The following is a 22012-nucleotide window of genomic DNA, read 5'->3' as shown; positions in this document are numbered from 1 at the left end:
CAGTAGGGCAAAATGCAACCATCTGAGAAACAAGGGTTATGATCAAAAAAGTATTGGACAAGCCTAATTGCAAGCAGATAGGCATACCACCCATGACAATGTACATAATCTGTGGATAGCTGCAGAAAAACTTGGAGCTGCATACCCCTGTGAGAAAACGTCAAAATAACTATTGTTAGGGCGTGCGGAGCATAGCTCGCCATTATCGACACGTGTACAAATGTAAAGCTTTTCCTTTGAAACAGGATTTCTGCACTGTGGACTGCTTCTTGAACTAAAGGGCAATGTTTAACAATCGCCCTATAGCCCTCAATAATTTTTAACTCACGTATTCACTCCTCTAGCCTAGGAAAAGCCTGCATCTTCTTCCCCCCCCCCCCTCCCCCCCCCCCCGTTCCTGCGAGGGACATACGGCTGATGCTGTGTATTTGTGACACGAGTTTCATCATGTGTATGATTATTTATTTATTTACATGTGTTTTCTAGGGGGCAAAGAAAGAAAATAAGATTGTGTCGCGTCCCCCCGCCGCCTCCCTGTTTTTGTGGATACGGGCCACTGGAAGCCGTACCAGAGCCGATTGCCCCAGTTCTGCTTCACTGCGAGGCTCCTCCGAGGGCGGACCGCAAAGGGCCACATTTAAAGTCTCGCCCTCCGAGGGCGAAGGACTTCTTTTCCTTTCCCTTCCCTTTTCTCCCCCGTTCGGGCGCCGCGGAGGAGGCTCCCGGGGACGCCGCGCACGGCTGCGAGCAGCGGGGCGGCTGCCATTGTCCCCGCCGGCGGGGAGGGGAGCGGAGGAGAGGGAGGGGAGCGGAGCACCCCACGCTCCGGCCGCCGGCATCAGCGAGGGACGGCAGAGCCCCAGTCCGCCCGCCACAGCACGCCCGGTCCGGTCTGACCTACCCCAGCCCGGGGCCCGGCCACTGCCGCCGTGCCCGGGGGCAGGGGGAGTGACTTGTGCCTCCCCCCGCCTCCTCCCCGTCCAGCCCTCCTCTGGGTAGAAGGGGAGGAGGAGGAGGGCGAGTGGTGGGAGGGTCTCCATTGAAATAAACAAGCAGGCAGTTATTAAAACGGGAACATGGCGGCCGCAGCCCCAGCTTCAGCTTCATCTTACAAAGCGAAGGTCAGCGCCGGCGGCAGCCGCGGCAGCAGCGGCGAGAGACGGCACTGACCCCGGTAACGGCTCCCGCACGCCCCCTCGGCCTCGGCGCGGCGGGGGGTGTGCCTGAGCCCCCCGCGCCTCCCCGGCCGCCTTGTGTAATGCCGGGGGGACGCCCGGGGCCGTGCCGGTGCGCGGAAGGGCGGCGTTGGCGGGCGGCACCGCGGCCGCTGCAAGGAGGCTTCCCCGGGGGGGGGGGAGCGGGACGGGGGCTGCGGCCCCTCGGGGGGGAGCCGGGGGCAAGTGGCCGCGGGGCCGCCCCTTGCCGGGGCATCGTGCTCGTACCCCCGGGCTTAGAGAACGGGGGGGTGGTGCGCGGGGTTACTTCTCCGGGACGTCCTCCGTTTCGATGGAGCGGGGGATTGGGGGTGGTGTGGTAGGGCACCCCACCCTGCCGGGCCGAGGGGCCGTTTTCCTGCTCTCAGGCCAGGCGGAGGTCGGGTGCCGCCTCTCCGCGTCCCTGGCTGAGGGCGGCGGGGCGAAAGTGCGAGGAGCCGGGGAGGCGCGGGGTACTGCGGCTGGTCCGAGGGCAGGGGCTGCCCTGCCCGCGCTGGGGAAGGATGGGGCAGCTGGGGTGCGTGGAGGGCAATTTTCAGGACATTTCGTCCTCATTCCCGAGCACACGCCAACAGGAAAACTTGAGGGAGGGTCTCCCCTGGTGACAGAAGGGGTTACTTGCGGGGCAGGGCGGTGTTCATCCCCTCCTCTCCCCTGGCTGACAACGACTTGCTGTGCAAGTGTGCGGGCCGCTCCGTTTTCCCTCCGCGGGGCCGAGCCGGCTGCCCCTTTACCCGCGTCAGGCAGGGGCCGTGGTGCCCGCTGCCCTGTCCCCTGCCTTCCCCCTGCGCCGGGGCGCCCGCAGGAGCCGCGCGGGGAAGGAGGGGGCAAAGCGGGCAACTTCTCTTAACTTTCTGCGCGGGGGCTGCGCCTGCGTGTGCGCGCAGCGCCGGGCCGCGCCGGGCCGCGCCGCGCCGTGGGGAGGGGGCAGGCCGCGGCGGCACAGCTGCGTGCGAGCGCAGCCCGGGGCGCCCGGCTGCCGCCTCCCCGCGGCCCGGGGAGGGGTGGGGGCCCGGCCGCCGCAGTGCCGTGTGTCTGCGTGTGTGTGCGCGGGGCGGGGGCAGCGGCGGGGGGAGGCGGCGGCGAAGGGGGGGTCGCAGCCGGCTGGGCGCAGGGTCCTTGGGCGGGCGCCTCCCCGCTCGCTCTCGCTCTCCTGCCGCGGGGCTGCGCGCAAAGGCGGCGGCGGCCGCAGTGGGGCAGCTCCGCGGGAGCGGGGGAGGGGTGGGTCTGTGTCCGCCGCCTCCTCGAAGGGCGGGTGCTGAGCCCCTCCCGCCTCCGCGGGGGGCGGTGTGTGCGCGCTGCCGCCGCCGCGCTCGTCGGTGGCCCCGGGGCGAGGTGTAACCGGAGCCGCCTCGTCCCCTCTTCCCTCGCTGCCCCTCGCTCCTTCTCCTCCGCTCGGGCCTGAGCGTTTCTTCCCAGGCCGGGAATCACATGCCTTTCCTTCCAGAGAGGGGCATTCAGGCCGCGTAGTTTGGCTGCAGGAAACCTGCCCGAGAACCTGGCAAAAAAGGGGTGGGAAGGAGGGAGGAAGGAGAGGGGAAAAAAAATAAAAAGGAAAAATAACATAATAATAAAAATAGAAAAGGCAAGGAGGTTTCTGGTAGTTGCTGGGAAATAACGATATCTGAATCTGAAGTTTGTATTAGCCTGAGTTTGTGTTAGTCTGAAGTGTGCGTATGTGGGGGCCCACTGGCCAAATACACTTGTAATTTAGGCAGGAAAGAGTCTCCTTGTAAAAGCAGAACAGCCTGCTCATGCTGTAATAATCAGTTATTTTTGTATTTATCTTCATCTTTTCCTCCATCTCTTTTATTTCAGTGTAGTAGGAAGCAGGTGAACAGGCTTTAGAACTGAACCAATTATATTTTTATGGCATTTAAGTATAGTTTGAGCCAAGCATATAGTGTCTGGCTATGACAGCAGAGCTCTATTGCTGCTGTAAATAAGTAAGTAGTTTAAGACTGCCAGTCTTTTTACTTAAAGTATTATTTTTTGTTGGTAGTGTTCATAGTTTGCTTCCATTGTGGCTGAAGGCAGTTGTTTGGTTTTTATCCCTTTGGGTTTTATGTACTGAACTATAAAATCAACTCTAGCCAGTTAATTTCCTGGCTCTTTACAACCAGAGAGCTGCGTTGGGCCACCTGGTGGGCTCCTCTCTTGCAGGAATCCTCTGGGAATGACCAAAGGGAAAAAGCTGCTGCTCTGCTTGTTGAATGCTCTTGGAGAAAAGACAGTGTTACACACTGTTGTTAATGTAACACTGAAACTCTCACTCCCCAAAGTAGGGCTCTTGTTTGCTTACATGAGGCTTAAGGCCGCTGTGAATGGAAACCGGTTGTTTCATCCCATTCAGTGTAGGCGCTGTACCTCCTTTGTGTTTTTTTAGGACATATCCTTATTTATGTCAGCAGTGGTGGCACACATAGGATATACCAGGCTTGTGCATATCTGCATGTACAGACATGTATGCAGGCATGTATGGACACTGACGTTTGTGTCTCTTCCTTTTGCATTTCTGATGTGGCTACTTGAGGATTGGAACATAGAAGTCAGCTCTGCTGTGCCACACGAGGTAAAGAAAGATGTAAATTTCCCCCAAATGGTTAAACCCTAAATTGATGAGAAGTGCTGTGGTAAGCTTGGTGTTCGTAGCCAGTCTTCATTATCTACAGTCTTGAAGAAAATACTTTGTTAGGGACTCAACCTTCAGAAAGGTTGAAACCAACTTTAAGAAGAACAGCTGATCTTTTTAACATGCTGCAAATATTTGAAGAATCATGCAATCTTTAAGATGCTTGTATCTTGGTTTGGTGAGTGCTATGCACTACACGCCTGGCAAAGGTGCTTGTAATCGTTTTTTAGTTTGTATTTTTTTTTCAGCCAGCATAGTCTTTTTATTGCACATGCACCCTGAAGATTTCTCAACTTTTCTTGAGCTTTTGGTCTTTGCTAGTGAGAGGATCCATGTATGACTGGCTTCATCAGTATCTCTGCAGTGTCTGAAGGCACTTCTTTACTAAACTTGCAAATCTCCTTATGTTCCTTGTTTTGTGTCCTGCTGCTGTCTGCTAAATTTGAAACTCGAGGCATTTGGGGAAGGAATACTTTATTGCTATCAAGAATGATACTTTTATAATAAGTCAGTTGTGTTTACATTTTTAAACTGGAACTGTTATGTGAGAGAGAGTGAAAATAAAGATTATTTCTGGTGGAAAGATTAGAAAATGCAAGGGATTTACTCACGTGTAGTGTATTGCGCTAAACTGAAGCTCTGAATTAAAATGTATTATTTAAGAGTTTCATGTTTTATAAACCTTTGGGATGTAACTTGCTCATTCTAAGGCTGCAGGGCTCTGTCAGAAGAGGCATTAAACAGCCTGTAGTGTTGGCATTCCCAACTTTTCCCTCTGTCCTCAGAAAAGCCAGTAAGACGTAGCCCATCTGCAGGGAGCCTGGGTTTTGCAGCAGGAAGAACCAAGTCAGCAAGCAAGCCAGCTGCTGCTCCAATGCCCACTGTCTTCTGCTCCTTGCCTTTGTTGCTGATGTCACTGTCTCACTGGCAAAATCTGGGCTTTTTCACTCAGCTGGAGTTTCTCTAGCACCTGACGCCAGAATTGCAGGGGCTTAGGAGCTCTAAGCCTCGAGGATGCTGTCAGTTCATTGAAAAGAAAAAGCTGAACTAAAGACTGGTACCAAATTCAAGTATAAACATAACTCTCTTTGTCTGCCGTGTGCTAATTTGTGCTGGAGAAAGAACACTGAGCTAAAACTGTTCTTGCTGCGTTCATTTTTCTGTGTGTTTGCTTGTCCTGTCTAAACAATACAGCCTGTATGCAAGTAGGTATAAAGTATTTAACAAATTCCACACTTTTCTTCTGTATTCTTACAGGCATTAAAATGCTCAGTATTCATTTATTTCTGTGTTTGGCTTTGGAGGTCAGAGGTTAGGTGTGTTGCTACAGTATACACTGTTGTGTGACACATTTTAAACTAAGAACAGTAACATTGATATTTAGTTTGTAGAAGGCGGTATTACAGTGTCCATTCACGCACCCATTTTCTACTCTTGCTTAACTTAGTTACAGATGGCTACTCTGGCAGGATCCCTCATTTTTATTTTTAAATGAGGTGAAGTTCACTGCACTACTTTATTTTTGTTAGTTGTTAAAACATTATCGTACTCCTGGCAGCAGATAATGACAAATTCTTCAATGTAATGCTGGGAGCAAGGGAGGCGGAGAGGGAGAAACAGGGAGGAAGAAGAAGGAGGGGGGGGGAATACCCTCCTGAGCATATGGAGACATCCAGAAAAAGATGTGCATCGTCAGCTGTGATTCCATTGTGTGCTTGCAGACAGGATCTGAGCTCTTCTTCTCCTGGGAATTTTAAGCCTTATAGAAGTATTCTTTGGCTTTTACTGATCATGATAATTGAGCTGAGATAATGTATATTTCACATACTTATTATAGATTATGTTTTGATAATATTTTAAGATTTCAGGGAATAAATACAGTTGCCAGGACTCCTGCTCTGTGTTGGAATAGCATCTGGCACAGGCATACATACTGGTGAAATGGCAACTTTGAATAGTAAGAATAATTTGTAATATGACATCAGTGGTTACGTATTACTAAGGCATCTTACCAGTTCTACAGTTAGTAGTTTGTCAGCAGTATTTACATTATGCAAACACTGCTTATTTTTAATGATTCAATGTCTTAGCCTTTTCAAAACATAACAAGTAGAAATGTGACATGAAAAATGACAGCTTGTATAGTCTAATCAATTTGGATGCAAAATTAAAATAACCCAACCAAACAGACCCCTCCTCCTCCCCCCAGACAGGGAATTTTTAAACCCAGATTTTAAAGCTATTTTGTCAGTGTTGTGGGTATTCAGAAATAGTATTTACATGATGAAAGAACTGAGTGGAAGAAATGAATTTTCTTATATTCAGTCCTGCATTTACTTATTACCTAGAACAGCGTTTCCTCTCCTGAGTGTTTGGAATACTTCTGCTGATTTTCTACAATTACTTTGGGTTGATGAATAGTTTGAAAAATATGTCTTGAATGTGGTGGATTTACTGCACTGCAGTTTGTTACCGGTTATGATTTTTCAATCTTGCTCTGTGGAAATTGCAGGTTATTCAAGTTAAATAGTCTTGGAAATTTTACTGAAGAGCTTTATAGAAATAAAATAGGCACAATTCCTATGGAAGGCGTATGGTCACTGGGATGCTTGGCGTTTTGAAGTTTGAAATTAGTTCATTAATGTACATGTCTGAAGCCATGCAACAACACATAACAATGCACACATTTTTTTTTCTTCTGCAGCTGCATCATTCTACCATTCTAAGTCTTGCATTTCCTTAAATGGCTTCCATAACAATCTGCCATTAATACAGTTACTGGCACATATTATTCTTGCTTTGCTGTCATTTTAGCAGTTATAACTGATGGTAAATCTCACTCTCTGTGTGCTCCCATTACTTAGATATTTAGAAGCCTCTTTGTAATGTGCATTTGCTTTTTGCAGCTAAGATGCAAGGCTCTCTGTAAAGCCTAATTACATTTTTTCTCTTTATTTTTAAGCTTCAAGAAGTTACTTGCTGTTTGGAAAGAGTAAGTTGTGTTTTGCTAATATAGTCCACATCGTATGGAAGCCATTAATATATTAATGAAAGGACAGAAAGTATAGGTGACTAATTAAAATATTGACTGAATGTGTTGACTTAACCATAAATCTTGGGTAGTATGGATCACGTGAGCTTCTGTGGATGGGGATACTGGGACATAGTGAGAACATATATCTGATGTAGTGATGACTAAGAGTTGCTATGTTGATGCTTCTTTAGTGAGCTATGTAAGACGTATTGTTGCTCTTTGGTAGGATTTATAGTGGGCATATCGCAATTGGCTGCTTTATTGGCTGCCTCAGTGGAAAACTCTGGGATTGAAGAATGGGCATGGAAAGTGAAATAACATTTTACTTGTTAAGTCAGAATTATTATGGAATTTCACTCTTACTCTGCCTATGCTGTAATTCATCTGTGTGTGAACAGATTTAGTTTTCCATTGCTGTCAGTATTGATCTCTAATGAGCCTTGCCCCATGGATTTTGAAGAAAATCACTCAAATTAAAAACAATGCAGTATGTCATCTATTTGTATCTCGCACATCATGTAGGAGGTACTAAATTGCATTTAGAAAGAAAACTTTTATAAGAATGAAGGAAAGTCTGCCTATGAATAAATTTAATAGTATATACTGACACTTTCATTCCAGGTATTTTCATGATTTACAAATTCATCATATGCCTGTGTGATGGAATCAAATTTAAAAAATAAACCAACCCAATACCAAGGTCATAAGTTATAGTACTTGGGCAAGTTTAGAGTTCAGCTATCATTCAGTCTACAGTGGAGATAACTCTTCTTCATACTTCTTCCACCATGCTTCAAGTTCACAACATAGCTCTTGAGTCTTTATTCTTTACTGTTTGAAAGTTAATGTCAGGACCTACTGACCAACCCCTTATGTTATTCTCAGAAATAAATGTGATTATTGTCAACTAATTTCACTTGTTACCATTACACAAGTTTGTACCATGGTCTCCAGAGGCATGAGCAATGTTGCCCTCCTGTTCTCTCAATTTCTAAAGTAGATTCTTAGTGGAGGAAGCTGAGTGTTTATAGATAAAGACATGATTCATTTTAGCAGATTTAAATTATATTCTGAAGGAGAAAAGCTTTTCTTCAAATCTAATTTTTTTTTTAAATAAAAATTTACAACTACAAATATAATATTTTTTTTCAATGTGTCCAGAATACTTGCTGATTTATCTTGAAAGTTGACCTGTTGATACCTTACTGGCTATAAAATGTAGCTTTAACAACACAGTTTAAAGCTTTTTTTTTTTTTTTTTTCTTTTTAAATTGCTTGCCAATTTGTGCTGGCATTTGCAGTGCAAACATACTTCTGCTTGGTTAGCTTTTTTTTCTTAAGAATCATGGCTTGCTTTGATACAAAAATACTGAATTTTTAATGAGGCCTCAAACTACTTTCTTGCTACAGTTCTGTGTGAAGTTAGTGTTAGCTGTGCAATGGTGAGATTATTTGTGGCACCTTTTAGTGTAAGAATGAGGGAACCTGAAGACTTTATACAGATGAAAAAATATGGTCACTAAGTTTGCACACTGTAAATGATGATATCTTCCAAATATGTCTGAAAGTGGTAGTTGGTCACTCCCTTTTAGCTAAAGTGTAGTTTGTGAAGTTGTTACTGTGTTTTGTTCAAAACTCGCAGTTTTCATGGGACAAAGAGATAACACATCTTTAGTACCTGGAATACAGATGTCCCTTTGCACTTAAAAAGAAAGAAATGACTGTGCATGAATGGAAAATAAAGATGTAAAGTGATCTGAAGTTAGAGGATGGTTGTTACTCTGAGCTATATAATTTGCTTTTAGTTAGTATTTGACATTTAAACATTTCCTTTAGCGTTTGTGTGATGAAGCATTGAATGGTGGTGCTGGAAAATAGCAAGCGTGTAGAATGATGTTGTTATTTATGCAAAAGTGGCTTCTTTTTAAGTTTTGAGGGTCATCCCAAGAACCTCCTGATTCTTACGGAAGTGGATGGGAATTTGCATTGGTACCAGAATTGCCTGCTGCTGCAGAGTTGGCTTTCCTTTATTTCAAGCTTCAGAAAGGGCTTGAGAAGGCAAAGAAATAATAGGTCATTTCATTGTCCATCACTTCATGTTCATCACTTCTCTCTGACAGTCTAGTTCAGCCGGAGGAATATATCTGGAATATATCAGGTCGTACATCTATTTGGGTACATAAGCTTGTCACTAGTTGCTGTATAATTCAAGGGTTTTGTTTGGAAAGAAAGATCTCATTAGTAGTATTTTGAAGGCAGTGCTTCTACTCTGAAAATATATGGTCTTTGTTTTCAGACAGTATTATTATTAAACCTTATGAATAGAACAAATGAGAATCAGCAAAACTTGTCCCTTCAGTCATTGCCACATGGCACTCTGTGGGCTGCAGCGCAGTGGTCAGGAACCACGTTACTTGTGTGCAGATCCTTAGAGCCACAGTATTGGAGGCCATGTAGATCAGGAGCTGGGCCCCCCGAAAAAAATCAGCAGAAGGAAAATAGTGGTGAGCAGCCACACCAGTTGTCAAGAAACAAAATGGTAGTAGAATAGTCATTCTCACTGACATGCAGCAGGGGAAATGCTTCTCTCTCCACAGGCACTCTTACCACTATTGCTCCTCTGTGGAAAAGGTCTCCCTAGTATGGTCTGGGACTTCAGCTCGCATCTGCTGGTGAGGCAGCAGCTTCCCTTTGGTGTGTCTCTGAACTGCAGGTGTCTGACAGGCACTGTAAATCTTGCTAAATCATCAGAAGACCTAGTAGTGGTTTACTTTAAATTTTATTCTTATATGAGATGATGTTTTCTGTCAAGGAGGACCCTCTCGAAATTCCATGTTTATGATCTGTAGGGCTTGTGTGGGAATTCCTGAGGAAATAATGTAGTTATATCTGCTCTGTATTTATGTTCTATAAGAATATTTCTTTGTTAGTGGCACCTCTGAATAGCCTGCTACTATACTGGTAACCTGCCTGTGACTGAAAGAACTTAAGCAGAGTTTGTTTGAAGAAGGTTTCTGTGAGATGGCAGAGATGACAGAAAGAATGAAGTTGTTTCTAAATTCCACTTCTTTTGAGGCATAATCAATGTACTTTTATTTTCTGTTGATGGGTTTTGTAGTGTATCTTCCATTTTGTTTATGATCTGCCTTTTTGCTTGTCAGAATAAGGAGGTAGAAAACTCTTTGGTATGTTGCTTGGATATATTTGACATAAAATATTGTTTGACCTGCAAACAAAAATGCAGGTGTAATATTTATGTGGGTAATGGCATGCTCCTCTTTCTGAAGAAATATGTATTCCTGTGCAACGTATGTGTTCTGCTCTACTGGACTCTTCAGCTCTATACTAATGAAAAGCTTTCTGTTTATTCGTCCTCTGATACTTGTCCCTTGGGTCAGGAGTGTTGTTAAGTGCATATTCAGAGAAGAAACATGCTTCTGTATGTACAACTTTTAATAATGGTTGAAAGACACTTTATAAGAACACCAGTTTCTCCTTTTTAGAGATTTGAAACTGATGTGCTATAAAGTCAACCAGCCAAGCAGTCAGCCAAAAAAAGGAACCAGCCGCTTTCACAGAGAGTTCCCACAGATTCTTTTGTGAAAATACAGGCTGCGTACTGTGTAAGTTAATGTAAACATCTTAGTTGCTATCACTGTGAATTTGCAGCAGGCAGCAGGTAGAGAGGAAGTTGTGTGCCTGGAGTGATTGTGCAACTGGAAGGGGGTTGCAGTTATGTCTGGAAAAGCAGATAATGCTCTGCAGAGTTTGTTTCCCTCCTTGTGTTGTGCTTAAAAGTGCCATGTGCTAAGTCTCGTATTTTTATTTTTCTGTGTCTTCCTTAAAACAATGACTAATATATTTCTTTCAATTTTGTTCCTAGCATGCTTGAGATGTATCTGAGCAGTGAGGCCCCCCACATGCACAGCCCCTAGAATTCATTGCCTGCCTTGCTGAGTCTTGGTGAGTTGTCTGTATCCTATTGCGTTTAATTGGTTTGTGTTACAGTTTTGTCTTCTTCACTGGGGAATTTGATGAGAGATGTCTTCAACTGATTGTGTGGGTACAGCAGAACAAGCCTTGGTTTTAAGTAATGTACGATACTATAGAGCGACTCTAAAATCTCTGAAATGCTGATATTTCAAAAATAATGCTCAGACTGGTTATAGAAGCAGGGACCTTGCCTTAGTGCCACAACTAGGAATGGGACTTTCTGCTGAGAAAGGCTGAAGGGATCAACATATGATGTTCTTTCACCTGAAGTTTGTTTGATATTTTATACTGTAAGGAATTGACATTTTTCAAAGGTGCTGATTATGGTCTGTCTTACAGCAAAGGTTGAGTATGAAATAATACAAGCTTTTCCATCCAACTATCTGCACTAATAAATTACTTAAATTGAGGGTTGAAATCGGTATAATGACACTGATGACTTAAACTGCTTGTTGCTCAAGAATTACTGTCTGATGACTCCATCAGGCAGTGCTGTGCCTGTTTAACTCTGCTCACAAGAAGGGATAATACCACTGAGGATCAGAAAAAGGGACCCCTGCGGATTGTTTAAATGCAGACTAATAATAGTTTGGTAGTGCAGTGAAAGAAAGTAGACTATAAATGCCATGGTCTTATTTTAGGTATGTTTAATATATCATCATACTCACTTGGTATGAAGTTTTTACAAATAGGCATTTGAGGTTTTATGTGAAACCTCTTTATGTAAAACCTTTTCAGGATTTCATGAATAAATGTTGTCTTTTAACACACAGAGTGACTTATTAAGGTCAGAAATATGTATTTTTGAGGCTTGCATGCTAAATATAGAGGTAGGAAATGAGCCTGCTGAAAAGGTTTTTAGTTATTTGGGGGATAACTGTTTACAAAATGCCAACCGCTTATGGGAAAAATTATATATGTCCACATGAAGAATCATTTCCTCTTTTGTTAATTATGTTGAGTGGTTTTTGCAAGCCAACAGTGCTTTTCTTTAAACTTACTGATTTTTCTAGCATCAGTGAATGAAAAGAGATTAGGAATCTTTCCAGTGCTTTTCTGTTTTTTCTGCCTTTTCCCTTGGCTGTTCTGATAAAACACTTCGTAGTTCATTGCGTTCAATGGAGTTTATAATGCTGGTTAATAGTTTGTTTATGTATTATATTAACTTGAAAATGCTCACCCACATAGATGTTATTACTTATTTACACTTATTACTTACACTATATTACTTATTATTTATTTACACTGCTTATCTGGGCTGCATAATGATCATAATGTGCATGTGCAGGTCTTCTCCATAATAAGCTGGTTTTGAGATCATTGAAGCAAATTACTTAAAAAAAAAAAAAAAAAGGAAATAGGAGGAATCTGCTTTTTTCTTTTTTAATTATTCAAGTGAATAGGACTCGGAATGAGCTAGGTACCTGTAATACAGACAGACACAAATGTAACTGCCAGTATCCTCCAAAGAGAACAGGAAATCTTGTCAACAAGTTGATAGCGTGTTTTTCAACTCTCAATTGTAATTTTTCATTAAAAAAAGAAGTGCATTAGATGAAGATTGAAAAAGGTAAATATTCAAATAAAAAGCAGTTTGAATATAGTTGCCTTTTTTTTTTTTTTTCCTAATTAATACATCTATCTATGTGGGGGTAAAAAAGCCCTTTCTTTTCCTTAGTCTTGCCACATTTTGCACCAAAATTATAAATTTCATTGTAACTGTGTCAAAAAGTAATGTAGTGCCTTTATAGCTACTGTCTAAAAAACATAGTTGCTGTTTTGGTAAGTTCAAAACCTTTAATAAGAACAAATAGGAGATGAATATTTATATATAAAGTCTTTGGTGATGACAGTAAGGAAGAAACCACTGCAAAAAATGGATCCCATGAAAGACAAGGGTGGCGTAGAGAGGTAGTTCTCCACTTGAAATACCCTTTTGCTCTGAAGTGGGTAGTTCATGTTTTCATGTGCTAGTTCAGGAAAAGTAGGTTGCATAAGACAAAGAATAGTTTAAAATATTGGTTCCTTTGAGTCACTGGAAATTCTTCCATTGGTTTCAGAATGTACAGTACAGGATGTCAGTCCTGTTGAGTATGAGGAGATACTCAGATGTTCACCTCCATCACAAGATCAGATGTGTTATCAGATATTTTGACCAGTACGCCTACCTGAAATTATACTTCTGTCTGAAGGCTGTATCAGTTGGAGTTTCATTTAAGAAATCTGGGCCTTGACTTTTGACTGGAGCTGCTTGTGGAATAATAGGTGTTGTGTTTGACTGTGTCTTGTGAGACTGTACCATCACTGTGACTGAAATTGTGCATGTTCAGCCTATCTACAACTGTATGGAGTTCTTTGGAGAGTGAAACCAGTCCTAATACTTACTGGATCTATTTTTATATGGTGTAACAGATAAGAGTGTGAATCTTGGACTGGTTAAATGTCTTTAGAATATGTGTATATGAACTGATAAGAAATAATAGAAATGACAGAATTTGTGGCAGCTCCTTTGGAATGTTATTAGTTGACATGGTGGGAAGTAGCTGCTGTATGCTACCAAAAAGCCATGCAATTAGGATGGTGAGAAGTTTAGACTTAAAAAAACCAAAACAACCCCCCAAACAGTTAAAAAATACTAATTTTAGTTCCTAGTCTGAAGTTTTCAGTCAGAAAACATTCCCCAGCCCCCTTTCTCCTTTTCTTTTTTCATGAAATGGCTTGCTTTGTAAGGAACGCGCTGCAGCAAAAAAAGCAGCATAGATTAGAGAAATCTCAGTTTTCTGTCACTCTGGATCTGGAGAGTCTGTTTCAATCTAACTTTGTAGTGATTTCATTGGCGTTTGTGTTGTAGTTAGTGTCAAGTATGATAGATAGAAAATATTTGTGCGTCTCTTTGTTCTGAGTTATAGTGCTCCTTATTGTTGTTTACAGCAGTAGTAGATAAAGAAAATTCTGACAGATGTCTCTTTTTTGACTGTGTCCTCCTCATACATCTGTGTGTAAAAAGAATGCTGTCAGAAAATAAAGTGCAGTACTGAAAATAGAGTGCCTTACTGAAACGAGTTTTAAGAGCCTTCAGTATTAGCTTAAGGATGCAAGCGAGGGACCTATGGTAGGTTCTAAATATCAAACCTGAATAACAGAGAGCTGACTTCTATCAGCATGCAAAGCCAAACTGGGATGGTTGCCTATCTAGGTCTCTGGAGAGTCACTTTAGAATACCTTAATTCCCACAGGAGCTGTGTTTCTGAAATACCTGAATTAAAATGCAGGAATTGATCACAGGTATGGATAATCTTTACTGAATCAGGTCATCTCATTTGCAGAGGCATCTGAGAGAGATATTTAATTTATGTTGAAGTGGTTTGTGATAAATAAAGGGAATGTGTTACCATTCCTAGACCTTGAAACTGGGGAGTTGTTTTGCATGAAATATGATGAGATTTTTCTGTTTTCAGTCACTCCAGTAGCGACGCTAGTTAACATGAATTGCCTATAAAGATGCCTGTAAAAGTGGATGCTTGATTATAGTGAATTTAATGCAATCAGCGTTAAAATGATACTCTTAATCTGAGAGTGAAGTTCTGTGTGGGTGGTACAATGAGAACAGAAGTATTGAGAAATGAGCATCTATTAAGATTTATACAATCGCACCCCACAGTTGGTGGTTTGGGGGGGTTTATTTATTTTTATTTTTTTTTTTAATTTTTTTCTTTCGCGTGTGTGTGTGTCCAAAATTGGAAAAGGGAACTTATGGAAATCTTTGGTTTATATTTGTGAGAAAAGCTGAAATTTATACAAAGGTAATAAGTTGCACTTACTTTAAAACTGATGAAAATTGAGAGTATTGTAAAGAGAAATGTCATCATGCTTGCAGCTAGCAGAACTAGATTTGCTAATAATGAAAGCAGTTTTAAAGTACTTTAGTTTTGAGGCCACAATGTTCAATTTCATTATAACTGTGGAGTAAACTGTTCTTAAATATGTAAAGCTCATTAATTACTGTGAATTGATTTAAATGGAGTGCTCTGTCAGTGAACTTTTTTACTTAATTGATGGAACCAAACTTCATGTGTACCCAGAACTGGTGAAAACACTGTCATTCAGTTGATTGAAGCTTGCCTTTCGTATGTAGCTGTATTCTGGAAGATTATTTTTAACATTTTTGTTTCAGTGAGATAAAAAATATTTAGGAAATGAGATTGCTAATTTGATTTTATTCACTTCTTAAATATTGGTTTTGACTTAGTAATGGGCTTTCCTAAGATTTTGTCATTTCTTACCTTGATAGGAACCTTTTTTTATATGATCAAAGGTATAGTATATACACATTTACAGAGAAATAGCTGTCATTATCGTTCACGGAAAATCAATATATATTTTATATATAGATTGATGACATTGTGCCATCAGTATTGGAACCTGGGAATTCTAGAGAGGTCAAGAACAGGACAACTGAGCACTTGCATCATCAAAGAAGATGAGATGCATTTACTTGGGCAGATTTTCCTCTGGGCCAGCCTTTAGCCCCTGAATTGGGAAGAGTGAAATATTTACCCAGCTTGGCTCTTGACAGTAAATAGTATTAATTAAATACAGGGGTTGAAAATGACACTGGTATTTCAGATTAAGGCCAGTAAATTTTGCCTTGGCTTTCTGGAAATCAAATTCCCATAGTCTGTTTATTTGACAGTATTATAGTACAATAATTTGAAGTTCATGGATATTTCTGTACATCAAAGTGGGTGAATTTTTATAATGTCACAATGCTGGGATGTTAGGTTCAGAAGACTTATGTGACGAGAATAGTAAGTGAATTTGCAGCTGATTAGTATAAAGTGTGGCACAGTGTGTTTCCATCTGATTAATTTACCTTTATATTAACTGGGCTGGGAAGAAACTGCAGGTTTTCTTTTTAAAACAAACTTCGGGTGTTGAAAAATTTGCATGAAAGGTCTTGGATAAGTCATGAAAGTTTTAGAATGATTTAGAAATACTGGTGAGTTTTATAGTATCATTGTGAAGAGCTTTAACTATTGAAAATGTTTTACAAAGTCCTTTCTAGTCATCTCGCCACAAGCAAAAAAGGGTTCTGACACTCCTACTACATATACAGTATCTGACAGTGTGTAAATGTGTTGGTAAAACTATTTACAACTCTGGCTGTGATAAATTAAGAATAAGCACTGTTCTCATGTTCCAGCATCTCTGGTTTTATGGCCTATGCTTTTCCCTGTTTTCATTACCAGTACTTTTGTTCCTTCAGCAATCCCAGTTCAATAAACTACAGCATTCTGCATACACCAAATTCTATATTTCAAATTACAACAGTAGGCAATCTAGGGATATCTGAAATTAGAATTGAGAAAAGAATTAGTCTTATAGTAGGTATTGCAAATCAGTTTATCCTTGAGGGGAAACACCAGTTGTGTCAGAGGGAGTTAAAATGTTTCCATTCATATTTTTTTACCATGTTTTCCTTATATTTGGATATTCTCACTTAAACTTTGAATCATCATCCTTGCAAGTAACGTGGAATTGAAGATCCCTTTTTACATTAGATTCGTTTGTCATTCGATCTCTAGGAACCTGTTTTACTGCTATAAAAGTGAGATGTCTCTTACATTTTTTTCAGGGTTTAAACTTGAAATTACTGTGTGATGCCACAGTTCAGTAGTATTTTAAAATGGGATAAAAACATCTACATTTCTCTAAAAGTAGGTGGCCAACACATATGAAATTTCACTTGGGTTAATTTTTATGGCCTTTCAGTTTTCAGTTGTGGTTTTTTGCTTGGCTTCTCTTCACAAGTCCTGGTTAACTGTGTTTTTATTGCTCAGTCCTGCTGAACAGACTCATGTAAAACTTCTTCTGTATGGAGTTACAGTATGTAAGTTCCAGAATGTATCCTGCAGTGGAATAGGGTTTAGGTGCAGCTGATGATATGTGAAGCTTGATGTGTGACTACTGATGTTTAGAATATTCTTTGTCCCTGAGTGATTTTAGTCTTCCCTTCCTCATGAGCTCACTCTTCTGTCATTGTTCAAGTTCTAAGCTGTTAATCAATGCTGAAATATTTGAGGAAACAATATCTGTGAGTCTGTTGTATAGCACTATGGTTCCAGACTTAAAACATACTCAAGACAAATGTACAGAAGCAAAAAAACCCTCAAATCACCTCAAATTGGGCCATTTTATATGAAATGCTATTCTACCACTGTCACACCCCGAACGCACTACTACCACTACTGTACAGCACAGGCTTTGTGCCACAACCTAAACAGTGAAATGGATTTATTCTTTTAATTTTCTGCTTTTGTTGGTTAGTCAAATATACTGTGTGTATAGCGCATCTGGTACACAATAGTGTGTGTTTATTTCTGAATGTTGGCATGGAACCGTGCATATGGTGCTCTGGTCCTGTTTTAGGTACTGTGGGCACTTCTTAAACGAAAGAGAGGGGAAAAAAAAAAACCCAAAAAGTAACAGCCTGCTGCTGCTGAGCTTGATTCCAGTAACAGTTATCAAAGTTGCCTCCTACTTCATCTTCCTCTTATTTGCTTCATCACTCAATTTCTGAGCTATTTCCTTCCACCCCCAGCTTCCAGGAGAAGTGTTTTGTGTGTTGTGGTCTTCTGATACAATCTGATAAAGCTTTGGGATAGTCCATTCTCCTCCACCTTTGCCATCAGTCAGCCCCCAGGCAGCATATGTAGGAGGGGGGATGTTTTGGGTCAGGACAGCTTGATCCATGGTTGTGAGACTCTTATGAGTTGGACATATTTGTGTGTTTTTGTTTTGAGGGGGAATTACATACTGACAATGTACTTTTGATTAGCTTGAAGCTATAAATGAGTTGAATGGCTTGAATTTTGTAAGGAGCTTTGTTGAGGAAGGGGGGAAAATTCCCTACTAATTAGAAATGCTATAATAGCTCACTTGGGAAATTCTGAAATTGAAAGTTTTGGTTTTTGAGGCTAGATTCACAGAAACACTCAACAACCGTAGGGAAATGGCCTGGCTATTGGGTACCGCTCAGAGTGGGTAGCTGCGAGTGTGCAAGGTAAGGACTCGCACTGGGCAGTTGCCCCAGGCAGAGGGACAACTCATGATGGATCGGACAGCTTGTCTGCTTCTTAACGCCTGTTTTTCCTCCCTGTGAGCTGCAGTTTACCCTGCTGCTCCCAGGTCCAGGGCAGCCCTGCCTCTTCCCATTGCACCAAGCTCGGGACAGGGCTGGTTACCACTGTTATACAGCTATGGTGGAGAGTGGCTCCCAAAGTCACCTACTTCATCTGGGATGACTGCAAGGGCTGCAGAGGCCTTTCCTGTACCTACATGGGCACCAGCATATGGAAATGGGGGTATGCCCATCTTACAGGAGGGCAGATTGCCACACACCGCTGTGATCACCCCATCTGTTTTGTGTGCCCTACAGTAAAGGACAGTAGTTATTCACTTGCCCACTTTTAAGATATATATTTTTTATTTATGTGCTACCTATACATAAGTTTGTCTTCTCAGACTGCAAAGAAAGCTAAGATATACATTCACAGATATATTTAGCAATTAAATCCCCTAGTGGATGCTCTTAATGCTTTGAGATAGCTTACCCTACTTTGACATGAAGTGAGCTATCTGAAACAAGGGCATTTTTCCCAGCGAATTGAGTATTTGCACAACTTGAAACAGTTTAAAGTAGGTATGTTTTTTTTCCTGTTCAGTGGCTGAAATGAAAAATCCATTATAGGCACAGCTCTGTTCCTTGTATCAGAGGTATCATTGTCCATAATTAAATGGGTACATTTGACTACAGAGACACAATACAGATTAAAGTTTCACATGGTTGCCACTGTATGTGCCATCTTTTTTTCCCAGATCCTTTGATAAGGTCAGTGTGAAGTATTCTACCATTTAAAACTGATGAATTCTCAAAACCCTGAGAAGATGAAATCAAGGCATATTAGCTCTCAGAGCAAATGAGAAGTAAAAATGTGAACTGTATTTAACATGTCTGGCAAAGGTAGAAATAAACCTTTAAAAATTTAAACCCACTAGTGGGTATTTTCTGCTAGGGTGGGAAGGGCCATATGCTATAAGTTCTTGCTGTTGACATGATTTGGAGACTGTTCTTACTGTTCTGATTGTGTGGAAATACTGTTGTATGAGCACAGCAGTAACTTTTTCATAATGAGCTGTACTCTGTTCTGTTACACTTGTGTAAATGATTTTTGCTCAAGTTGTGTTGCAGAAGCTGAGAAAGGAAGGCTGTGAGCCTGCCCTTAGTATTTCCTCAGGGGAGGAGGGACTTTTTTAGAGAGACAAGATTCTGAGAAGGGAAATAGGAGGGTTTCTTGCTGAAAGGTTGAGCTAACTAACAATACAAGAAAGATGAAAATGTAAAATCCAATATTGAGCCAACCCTTTTTCTGCTAGTTGAAAATATTTCTTGCTGGCATTAGTTGAATGTAAAGGCAACACTGTTTTACTGGTTTTTGACTCGTTTTGCTTATCACTAGCAGGGAAGGAAGTCAATAAAAAGGAACTGGTATTCTCTTACGCAGATAATGTCATAAGGAGCTGAATAAATTAATACAACATAGTTTTCTGTGGGGATGCATACCTGAAACAGCATGATAATTTTCTATTTAATATTTTAATGGTTGAAAATGTGTAGGGTTTTTTTTCCCCCTCTGTGTATATGTTTATTTCTATATTGTAGTTTGTACTGATTGTATTGTCAGTTTTTAGTTCTGTCCCGTTGCTTTGCTAACGGTACTGGGTAATATTAGCCACTCTTATGCCATGCCAGTGATGGGCTCTATGGCACTTATTGTGCCAAGCTTCTGCTGTTCTTAAGTGGAACAGGCAGCTGAAACAATTTATTCAGGCTGGCTGAGGTTCAGCTATGAAAATCAAACATATTGGACAACTTTTGTTTAATCAACAGATAATTTAGCTGTGGTAGGAAGCATTTTTAGAATTTGGGGACTGTCAGTGTTTGCCCCAGCATGTGATAGGAATTTCCCTATAATTATACCCCCAGGAATGATCTTACATGGGTAATGACAAGGATCGAGCTAGTCCTTCTGCTAGAGCATCAGGATCTTGCTCTTCAGTGCCAGGTTTGACAGAGGTGTACTAAACAAGTCATTTGAGCTGTATGTCCCTCACTTCTTAGCTGTAAAATGGGGTCAACCCTCATTACTTTCTCCATGTGCAGAATTCAGATTCACTGGTGTTTGTGGACTGCGTAGGGAAAATAAATAAAACCATACTTATGCATTTAACTTCATCAAATGTAAACAAAATGCCTGCTTTTATCCGAGTTGTGAATTAATACTGAAATTGTAGAAAATGCCAGAGAGAACTCGCCTATTAAACTGCTGGAGAAATGGCCTTTTGCTATTTGATTAAACAAGAATCAGCCTAGATTGTTTTGAGTTAGCGGTATTTTTGCCTGCTTATATTACAAGATAAAACATTGAGTATTGACTTAACTTCACATTTCACAGAGGAAGAATTAAAAATTATCCCCGTGAAGGGTGACTATGGAGTTACTCTTTGAAATTCTAATTTAACACTTCAGTAATGGGTCAAGCCTGCTCTGAATCCTCTGTGGGATTATTTGATTTGCTGTCTGGTTAACCTCAAGGAAAATGGGATGTCTTTAAATTTCTAGAGGTGCTAGCTATCACCTTATAATGGAGAATTTGTTGTTTTAAATTAGGATTGTCACCTGATGACTAAGAGATTACATGAATGGAGCTTATTTTTAGGATCTGCCTTGAGGTTAAAAGTTGCATGTTTTTTTTTCCATCGCTTTATTTACCATCATCTGTATAATTGGAGATTAATATAATAGAGTAGAGGGATAAGGGAAAAATGTCTGCTTTACCTGAGGGGACGGGATGGGGTTAAGGTTTTAGTATCGGTTTTGTCTTCAGTGTTATTTATGCATGGAGAAGTTTCTCTTTTGTGTTTATTTTATTTAAATAAATGTTTTGTGCCCCAGCAAGAAGAATCTTTATTTTTGCCCTGGTTAAACCACGGCAATTTCTTCATAATAGATTATTAAATGACATTCATGTGACTGTGGAACCAAAGGGAGAAGTTCTGCTTTTTGTAAGTAGACAAAACAGCAGCTTGAATATTTTGCAAGTTTATGCATGTAAGGTTTATCCTGCCAAAACCTTTAAAATTAATTTGCAAAGTATTGAAATACAAATGCTGAAATGTTTTATGCTGCGTCATACATAAAGAGAGTATTTGGCAGTTACTAATTAACTTGAGGGGGGGTGGTGGTGTAAAGGCAGGATTTCAGTTAATAACGAATTCACTCCAACATGTTACTTTCACTCTATGTTGGATATTCTGTGCATATTGCTGTTATAATTTTTTCACCTTTAAAAGCCATATAACATACCCAGGCATATTTTAGCAGATTACATACTTCCCTATCTTAGAAATTAAATCGAATTTTTAAATATCTATAGTTTATGATGTCATAGGGTATAAATTAATGCAATGAAAAGCTTCGTGTAATACATCATTTTAATGGCACTTAGTGTCTCTCCAGGAGTGTTGAATGGAGCCAAGCTGTGCAGTGTGCTCTGCATATGCTGAGAAATCTAACAAGACTTTTTGACACCAGTTTCGAAATGAGCCGTGGGCCCAGCTCCAGCGCTGCTCTGAGCGTAGCCTGTCCTGCAGAACTTTCCACTGCCAGTATGTCACGTACCGCGTGCATGTATTTCACCCAAGATTTCTGATTTGAATAACTGTGGTTGTACATCATTTGAATTGCATATTTAACAGAATTGACCTACTGTTGCTTCTGAGATTTTTTTTTCTTTAAGAACACAAATATGTTGATTCTTCTACAGTTCCATGTTTATCAGTTTGCAATCAAATTTTAATTTTTGCATATCAATATGTAGTGTCATATTTTTGAAACTGGTAATAGCTATGGAAATGTAAGTCTTGACCAGGTCTGAGGGCTTGTGATTTTTGGGACGAAATACTGGGTAAAGCAACATAATTACCAGTTTTGTACACGTGTGTGGGAGGGAAATGTTTTAGGGTATCGAAGTTTTCCTGAGCTTTCTAGGAGCTGACAGAGATGTAAATAACATGGTG

The 22012-nt window shown here is 41.0% G+C and overlaps 1 protein-coding gene across 3 annotated transcripts in view; it reads left to right on the top strand.

The window, feature by feature from the left end:
- The first annotated feature begins 740 nt into the window (after positions 1–740).
- The window catches only part of NCOA2 (nuclear receptor coactivator 2), a 194269-nt gene continuing 172997 nt past the window's right edge, over positions 741–22012 (top strand). For 2 of the 3 annotated variants that reach the window (XM_065668416.1, XM_065668415.1), the window contains exons 1-2: positions 741–1174; positions 10764–10843. The gene's annotated coding sequence lies outside the window, so the exon portion shown is untranslated. The remainder of the gene's footprint in view (positions 1175–10763; positions 10844–22012) is intronic. The other variant, XM_065668417.1, reaches the window with a different exon arrangement.

This window comes from Lathamus discolor, chromosome 2 (assembly GCF_037157495.1).
Source record: "Lathamus discolor isolate bLatDis1 chromosome 2, bLatDis1.hap1, whole genome shotgun sequence".
Classification (NCBI taxonomy): domain Eukaryota; kingdom Metazoa; phylum Chordata; class Aves; order Psittaciformes; family Psittacidae; genus Lathamus; species Lathamus discolor.
Note: the sequence above shows the minus strand (reverse complement) of the source record. Positions and strands in the feature narration are given on the sequence as shown.